The sequence below is a fragment of the Macaca mulatta genome, chromosome X (assembly GCF_049350105.2).
Source record: "Macaca mulatta isolate MMU2019108-1 chromosome X, T2T-MMU8v2.0, whole genome shotgun sequence".
Lineage (NCBI taxonomy): Eukaryota > Metazoa > Chordata > Mammalia > Primates > Cercopithecidae > Macaca > Macaca mulatta.
In genome coordinates this window covers 150,685,306-150,693,426 of record NC_133426.1, presented here as the reverse complement: position 1 = coordinate 150,693,426, position 8,121 = coordinate 150,685,306, and the positions used below count along the sequence as shown (strand labels likewise).

The 8,121-nt window shown below is 37.9% G+C and overlaps 1 long non-coding RNA gene across 2 annotated transcripts in view; it reads left to right on the top strand.

Annotated features, from left to right (window-relative positions):
* The first annotated feature begins 498 nt into the window (after nt 1-498).
* The window catches only part of LOC144338700 (uncharacterized), a 320,354-nt gene continuing 312,731 nt past the window's right edge, over nt 499-8,121 (top strand). Inside the window, exon 1 of one of the 2 annotated variants that reach the window (XR_013412995.1) lies at nt 499-890. This is a non-coding gene — a long non-coding RNA (uncharacterized LOC144338700). The remainder of the gene's footprint in view (nt 891-8,121) is intronic. The other variant, XR_013412996.1, reaches the window with a different exon arrangement.

Here is an 8,121-nt window from a genome sequence, read left to right as displayed (position 1 = left end):
GAAAATAGGATTTAGTAGCAAACATATACATTTCACTACATTTTCAGTAACTTCATGTAAAAAGTAGAGACTCCTCTTCAAAGGCTTTCCTCCCTGTCTAATTAGGAATAAATAGTAACTTTCTCTTAGAAGCAAAATGTATTCAAAGACCTGTGCTAACCTTCTTAAATATCTGCTAGCGGTAATAAAGAAATCAATGTACTTTATGTTCTTAGCTCCCACAGTTTAGCCTAAATATTTGCCCTGGCGTGCTTATACTGGTCCAAGCAAGCATTAGGTCATAGCCTGTGCCTCTTCCTTATTTGAAGGTTTTTTTACCTTTCTCAGCATTCCACAAGTTACTTCCTCCTTTCTTTGTTGTCCTCTGCCTTTGCCTCTTTTAAAAAGTTCTAAGTTGCTAGCCAGTCAGGACAAAGACAGAATGTGAGGTCCTGTTCCAGCCAGTGGAAACCGGACACAGCAGTAGGGTGGATGTGTCAGGTTATAAATTAGCCTGCTCCTTTGTTCCGTGTACTCTCTTGGCAAAACTGCTGGCAAGTGTACCCTTTCTGCAGAAAGTGTAACTATTTTGTTTTTTGAGACGGAGCAGAGACGGAGCATCACTCTGTGGCCCAGGCTGAAGTGCCGCGGCGCCATCTCGGCTCACTGCAAGCTCCGCCTCCCGGGTTACCGCCATTTTCCTGCGTCCTCCTCCGGGGTAGCTGGGACTACAGGCGCCGGCCACTGCGCCAGGCTGTTGTTTTTGTGTTTTTAGTAGAGACCGGGTTTCACCGTGGTCTTGGTCTCCCGACTTCGTGATCCACCCGCCTCAGCCTCCCAAAGTGCTGGGATTACAGGCGTGAGACACCGTGCCTGGCCTCTGCAGAAAGTATAAAAATGGCCTTGCTGAGGTAATTAGATTTATGTTCAAGTGCTATTTCTTTACCGCACTGGGGAACGAGCATTTCAAACACTCGTGTTGAATGATATGATATTTACTTATGGTGCTAACAAAGTAGAATGTGAAAATTGTGAATAGAAAAAAGGAAATGTTCCAGTAGCCTGGATTTTTGATAGTTTTATACCTGCTTCCCTTTCCTCAAGACAGATTTGGCCAATTACAGGAGCAAGGTTTTAAAAGCCTTCTGACTTCACAAAGGTATGTTTGATTCTGGAAATGTGCCAGTTCCCCTGCTCTCTCTTATCACATGATTGAAAATGCCAGTAACTCAGAAGTGCTAAGCAAATAGCCGCTTATTTGCTGGAGCTGCAGCAGTAAGGGGGATTTTGAACGAGTAAAGGGTGTACAATGTCCTTTATGTGTTCCTTGCAGCTTTGGAAAATACGCAAAGGTCATTTGCTATTATTTTGTGAATTAGCAGTCTTATTTTCATATTGCTTTTCTCCGTTAAACCATATTTGCCTTGGTGTAATTATCAATTGGTAAATCAAAAGAACCCATTTGGTAAATATATATTGAGTGATTACAGTTTGCAAATCACTATAAAACAACTCCACTTAATAAACATTTTTTTCTCTTTAATGGTAAGAAGCAGTTAAAGATCACTAAGAATGAAAAATAAATCAATGAGTATACTTGTATGTTAACGTAATTAACATTGTTGGTTATATTTTTATGATACTAATTTTTGTAAAACACTATTATTCATGAGACTTATTTTTCTGTTTCTTTGTTTTTTGTTTTTTTTCTGTTTGTTTTTTGAGACAGATGGGGTTTCACTGTGTTAGCCAGGATGGTCTCGATCTCCTGACCTCCTGATCTGCCCACTTCGGCCTCCCAAAGTGCTGGGATTACAGGCGTGAGCCACCGTGCCCGGCCTGTTTTTCTGTTTTTTATGTAATCTGAGATTATAAAATAATTTTCAGCTTCTGTATATTAAATTTCAAGTGGAATTCGAGGAATATGGGAATGACCATAAGAATTTATAAGGTTTTCTAAAAGATCAATTTTGTCCACCTAGACATTATACATGCAAATATTGTAGATTTTAGAATGTCTCAAACTGTCAGGTTCTCCATACTGTGAATTTAAATCTGATAAGCAAACTTCAGCTTTTTAAATAGAACCCTTAAGTGTTTCATTTTAATAGCAGTTTTAAATTCATGGCAATTTATACTAATATTCCATGATTGTGACATTCTTTCCAGATTTACTGATCCAGAGTCCTTGTGCATAATCTCATGTCAAACAGAATAAACTTTGTCATCTACTACCATTGGTTTTGTGTGAAAAATAAATGATTTATATTTAAGAGGGAAATGATATAGGTAATGCTACTGAAAGCTATTATTTTTGTTCTGAGCTTTCAGAGTGAGATTCAGAACTTTTATTCAGTTTCAACATTAAAAAAAAAAAAATTTATTTGGGCCGGGCACAGTGGCTGACATCTGTAATCCCAGCACTTTGAGAGGCCGAGGCGGGTAGATCACCTGAGGTCGGGAGTTCATGACCAGCCTGGGCAACATGGCGAAACCCTGTCTCTACTAAAAATTTAAAAAAGAAAAAGAAAAAAAAAGCCAGGAATGGTGGTGAGCGCCTGTAATCCCCACTACTCCAGAGGCTGAGGCAGGAGAATCGCTTGAACCGGGGAGGGGGAGGTTGCAATGAGCTGAGATTGTACCACTGCTCTCCAGCCTGGGTGACAAGAGCAAAACTCCATCTCAAAAAACAAGGAAAAGAAAAAATTATTAACTTGGAATAATAAATTTGACTCAGAATAATGTGATGCAATGTTTGACATGACAGATAAAATGGATTATTGAAATGAAATCATCTTTATTAATAGCAGTATTCCCCACTACCTTTTAAGTTTCTCCCCTCCACTAATAAGGGGGAAATGATGAATGTGGAGTCAAGTTGCTTCTAACTGGTTAAAGGCTTATTAGTGATTAGTCTTACCAACCCAAGGCAACAAACCTTTCACAACTGACCTGCTGCCATGCACTGTTGGAACAGAATGTGGCAATGGAATGTAAATGTGAAAGCAGACAGGTAGATGCCCATTGCCTGTTTTCCATAATAGCGATAGCTTTGAATAATTTACTTAACCTCTTTGGACTTCGGTTTCCCTATCAGTATGTTTAGAACAGTAAAACAACTTTCAAGGTCAAACTCAGGTATATTTGTCTCAAAAGCCTTTCAGGATCAACTGCTCTGGTGTATAATATAGACATTTTCATTTGTAAAGCTTCTCAGGTGATCTTTTGGTGTAGCCAAGGTTGAGAAACACCTGACATAGAGCAGATGTCAGCTCACTGTTATTCAAGGATCAAAGTGGGCCCACTACCTGATTTTACAAATATTGTTTCATTGGGACACAGCCATGCTCATTCATTTATGTATTGTCTATGACTGATTTTGTGCTACAATGGCAGACTTGAGTAGTTGTGACAGAGACTTTATAAGCTGCAAAGCCATAAATATTTACTATTTGGCCATTTACAGAGAAAGTTTGATAGCCCCTGTCACGTAGGGAAGAATATAGGCTCTAAAGTCAGATAAAACTAGATTTAAAATCTGCTTCCTTCTTTTATTTACTGTGTAATATGGTAAGTTACATATGGTAAGAGATAAGTCATTTCAAGTCTCTGAGCCTCATGTATGGTGATTGTGAGGGTTATATGAGATAACGTATTCAAAGTGCTTAGCCAGGCACATAATAAATGCTCAGTGAATGTTTGTTGTGACTCTTCTACTATTGCTACTTCCTTTTTTCTTCCTCCTCTCTCCCTCACTCTCTATTTCTCTTGTGCACACACTCACACATACACAAATGAATGTATACAAAATATCTAGGAAATAAGACTAGCCCCCAAAAGACAGATACCCTGAATACTGCAAGGTACTGTAAGTTTAGACTTTACTGGGAAGCTACAGCAAGTGGTTCTCCCAGAAATTGTGAGCTTGGTTGCTGCAGAAACCATGAAAGCTGAGCCAACAATATGAATATTTAATAAATATTTATTGAACATCTACCATATGTCAGGTACTAGGCTAAGTGCTGAGAATATGATGATGAACAAGACATGATAATTGTCTTCAAGAGCCTTAAACCACAATGGTAAAGATCAATAAGTAAACAGTCAATTACAGAATGTGTAAATAATAACATAATGTGTTACACAGACTGTTACTTATTTTAAGTATGTGTTAGTAATAACACTAATGTGTAGGTAATAACAGAATGTGTTACACACAGTGTGTTACAGTTAATAAACAGTCAATTTTTCTGATCAGTGCTGAGGTTCTCCTTTGTGTACAATGCACCTCAAGACCTATCTTGTTCACCTTACATCTCAGCACTCCTCATTCCTCAGAGAACATATTGGAAGGAGTCCAGAGCAGGAACAGGAAGATGAGTTAAGAGGCTCATAGAATCATCAAGGCAAAATGTAAGGATAGCTTGGCAATGGTGGTGGTGGAGATGGAGAAAAGTGAACTGATTCTATAGTAATTTTGAAAGTAAAATTAAGAACTTTCTCCTGAATTGCGTATGGGGAATGATGAAGAAGCAATTGTTGAGGGTAAGTGCCAGGGACATAGCTTCAGCAACTTCATGGCTAATAGTATTTATTCTTGAGATAGGGTACATTGGAAGAGGTCTAGGTTTTGTAGATATGGTAGATACCTTCCATTTACCTTTCTTGATTTTTTTCTTTACTCTTCTCCTACCTATTTCTGCCCTGGGACGCTGCCATTATAGACTGTATAGACTCATCCACTTTGCTATCTGGTATCTCGATGTATTTGGCCAATGAGAGAGTGACCTCCTGCCGGAGGTCACTGGGCAGTTGGAGAGAGAAACTGACGTATTATTTCTCTTGCACTTCTTGCTTGTCCACAGTCTATTAGTGGGTTTATTCCTATGACACATCTTCTCACTGTTATTGTGCTAGGGTGGTTCAAGATCCCTTGTTGGTTTCTATAAAACTGACCACAATATTTGTAAATAGTCTTTCTATTTATCCCTTTCCAAGGAGTCATCTGTAACTATTGGGACTTGGATAGATACAATGTGTAATGTAGTTTGGTGTCCACTTCTGAGTTTGAGGAGTTTTTAAGATATCTAGGAGTAAAGATCAACAGTAGAGGTTAATTTGTATGTTTGGAGCTCAAATAAATAGTCTAGGGTAGGGATATACCACATGCTAGGCACTGTGCTGGACACTTTGAAAACATTTCTTAATAATATACTAACTTGACCAGGTGCAGTGGCTCACGTCTGTAATCCCAGCACTTTGGGAGGCTGAGGCGGGCGGATCACTTTGAGCTCAGGAGTTCTAGACTAGCCTGGGCAACATGTAGAAACCTAACTCTGCAAAAAATACAAAAATTCACCAGGTTTTGTTGGCTCGCACCTGTAGTCCCAGCTACATGGGAGGCTGAGGCTGGAGAATCACTTGAGTCCAGGGGGCAGAGGTTGCAGTGAGCCAAGATCACATCACTGCACTCCAGCCTGGGTGACAGAACTAGACCCTGTCTCAATAATAATAATATTAATAAACTAACTCCATGATCTAGTACTCTTAGTGTACTAGGGGTGACAAACCATCCTGGATTTCCTGGAACTCAGGCATTTCCTCGGATGTGAGGCTTTTCACAGCTATCCCAGAAAATTTTGGGATAAACCAGCATTAATTTGTCACCCTATAGTTTGCCATTTGGAATCTGAGGCTCAGAATATTTAAGAATCTAATTTAAAGTCCCCCAGGTAGGTGGAGGCTAGAGGTGGGATTTTCCCAATCCCTATCTGATTTTACAAAGTAAAATCTTTTCACTACGGATCATTCATCCTCATGCCTGAATTTTCCTTAGAAAAATCTGCTCTTAAAAGATAAATAAATAAATATCTCAAAAAACTAACAAACTCAAATTTTGAAACATCGTGACAACCAACGAAGGAAAACAACATAAAGATAAATAATATACATTCCTTGCTCTTAAGGAGTCTATAATCAAGTGGGAAAGTTGGACATGTTAAAAAGTAAGAACTAAATATGAAAAGGCACAGGTAATAAGTGACAAAGCCAGAAACTAATCCCAGGACTGGCTCACTTCAAGATGCTATAATTGAAGTAAAATAAAAGTATTCTCAAACACAATACAATGAATGGATGAGAGAATGAAGAAAGGAATGAATGAATTCATCCCTCAGAGCACACCTGTATCAGACATGATCCTAGCTGTGGGAGACTGAAACATACCTATGTGTTTGAGGAAGTGATAACTGTGGTGTTAAACAGGTGTGCACAGATACATATTTTTAGGGTCAGTGAAGAAAATGAGCTAGTTAGTGGGTTGCCTATGATCACATGATTTTTGAGGATTAGAACTGAGTTTTGAACTCAGATATGACTCAAAAACCACCAGATCTATATAATTCCCAAGGGAATGGTGGAGTGAACAGTTATGTAAATATGACTTGGGGAACATGGAACCTAGAATTAGGAAACAGGTGACAAAAGATCATAGAAGTGCGCAATGCTAGTAAATACATGCCAAAGTGGAGGATAAAGGCCAGTTGTAGATATCTTGGAAGGAAAGTGAAAGGTATTAGGTCTTGGGATTCTAATGAGGTATGAATATTTACTTTATGATTCACAATATATTCTTCTAATTTAAGCAAATCCTTGTGTAGCACCTCAGCTCCCCCATTCCTAATGTGCAAAGTGTAGAAGAAAAAAAATAAACGATAGATCTCTACCTTAGAATAATTTTTGGTCTAGTGAAGAATAAAATACAACAACTTACACAGGCAATTGCTGTGGGAAAGACAGAGGTGGCTTAAGTGAAAAAAAGAAACAGTTTTTCAGGGAAAAAGGAAAAGAAGGGTGATTCAGGTACACAAAACAGTAAAACAAAAGCTAAAAGCTTGGATGTCTGTGAGTTGCTGGAGAAATAGCTAATTGTTCTGCCAACTTGTCCTCTAGCTTGCTGACTGAAATCCTAGAATATACTTCTCCCAGGCATGATATTTATAATACTGCAAAAAAGAAAATCTTAAAGTTGGTATTATTAAAGTCAGACTAGAAAAGTATACATGGATGGGATTAAATGAGGTAGGTGTTAATGCTTGAGACTATGGTGCACTAATGAAAATTGGAGTTTAGAATTAGATTATGTCATCTGGGGCCATTTAAAGAATAAGGCAGATTCCCCAGTTGAAACTGCTATGTATAGAGGTGTATAGGCAGCAAACCAGATTCCACGATGGACATACTCAAATAGCTTTGCTTATATTATACAGTGATTGCCAAAAATCATCTCGTGATGTAGTTCAGAGTTTCTGTCTTTTTAAAAAATTGAGTAAGACTTTGAATAGACCCATACAAACATTATGACAGCATAAGTTTGATTCAAGTTAATATTTTGGTATCACATAGTCTTTTGATAAATTATTATGTAGTGATTTGGCATTCTGTGTAGAGCCGAATTAGGGTTCTTTTCTGCTATTTGAAAGTCAGTACAATAGAGGTAGTATATTTCTAATCTGAAGTAAAATCGTGAGGGGTGGCTAAGCAGCAGGCCAGGTGGGATAGAGCAACATAATGAGAAATGCATTACAGCCTGCTAGGAGAGGTTTATGATTGGAAATCATTAGTGGAAAGGAATGTTTTCCTGATTGAATACTTTTAAAATGAGCAAAGTCTTAGAACTATTTGTAATGCAACTATGGCCTTTACCAAGCTGTTGCTCTGAAATTGTCATGAGAGTGAATAATGATATCTTGCAATTAGTACACTATTTAGAACTCTATTACCACACTACTGTGTGGTAGAAACTACTTCCAAACCATGTGGTGAATTCTTACCATATCTTGTTTTGAAATGTGAATAATATGTATTTTTATTTTTCTGTTGATTCTCTTAAGTGAGCCTTCTAAAGGATGAAATCTGCTTTCCAAACACATTTAGACTACAAATAAGTGATGATGAATAAAATTAATAAAATAGGGAGTCATTTCTCCTTCAGATGCAACTATCCTTTCTCAGATGCCTGCTAAGAGCTAGGAACTTTACTCAGATTTCCACATAAATGATATCATGTAATTATCATAATAACCTTGTGAAAAATGTTTAATTATTCTATTTTACCAATGATTAAACAGACGGTTGGAGAAG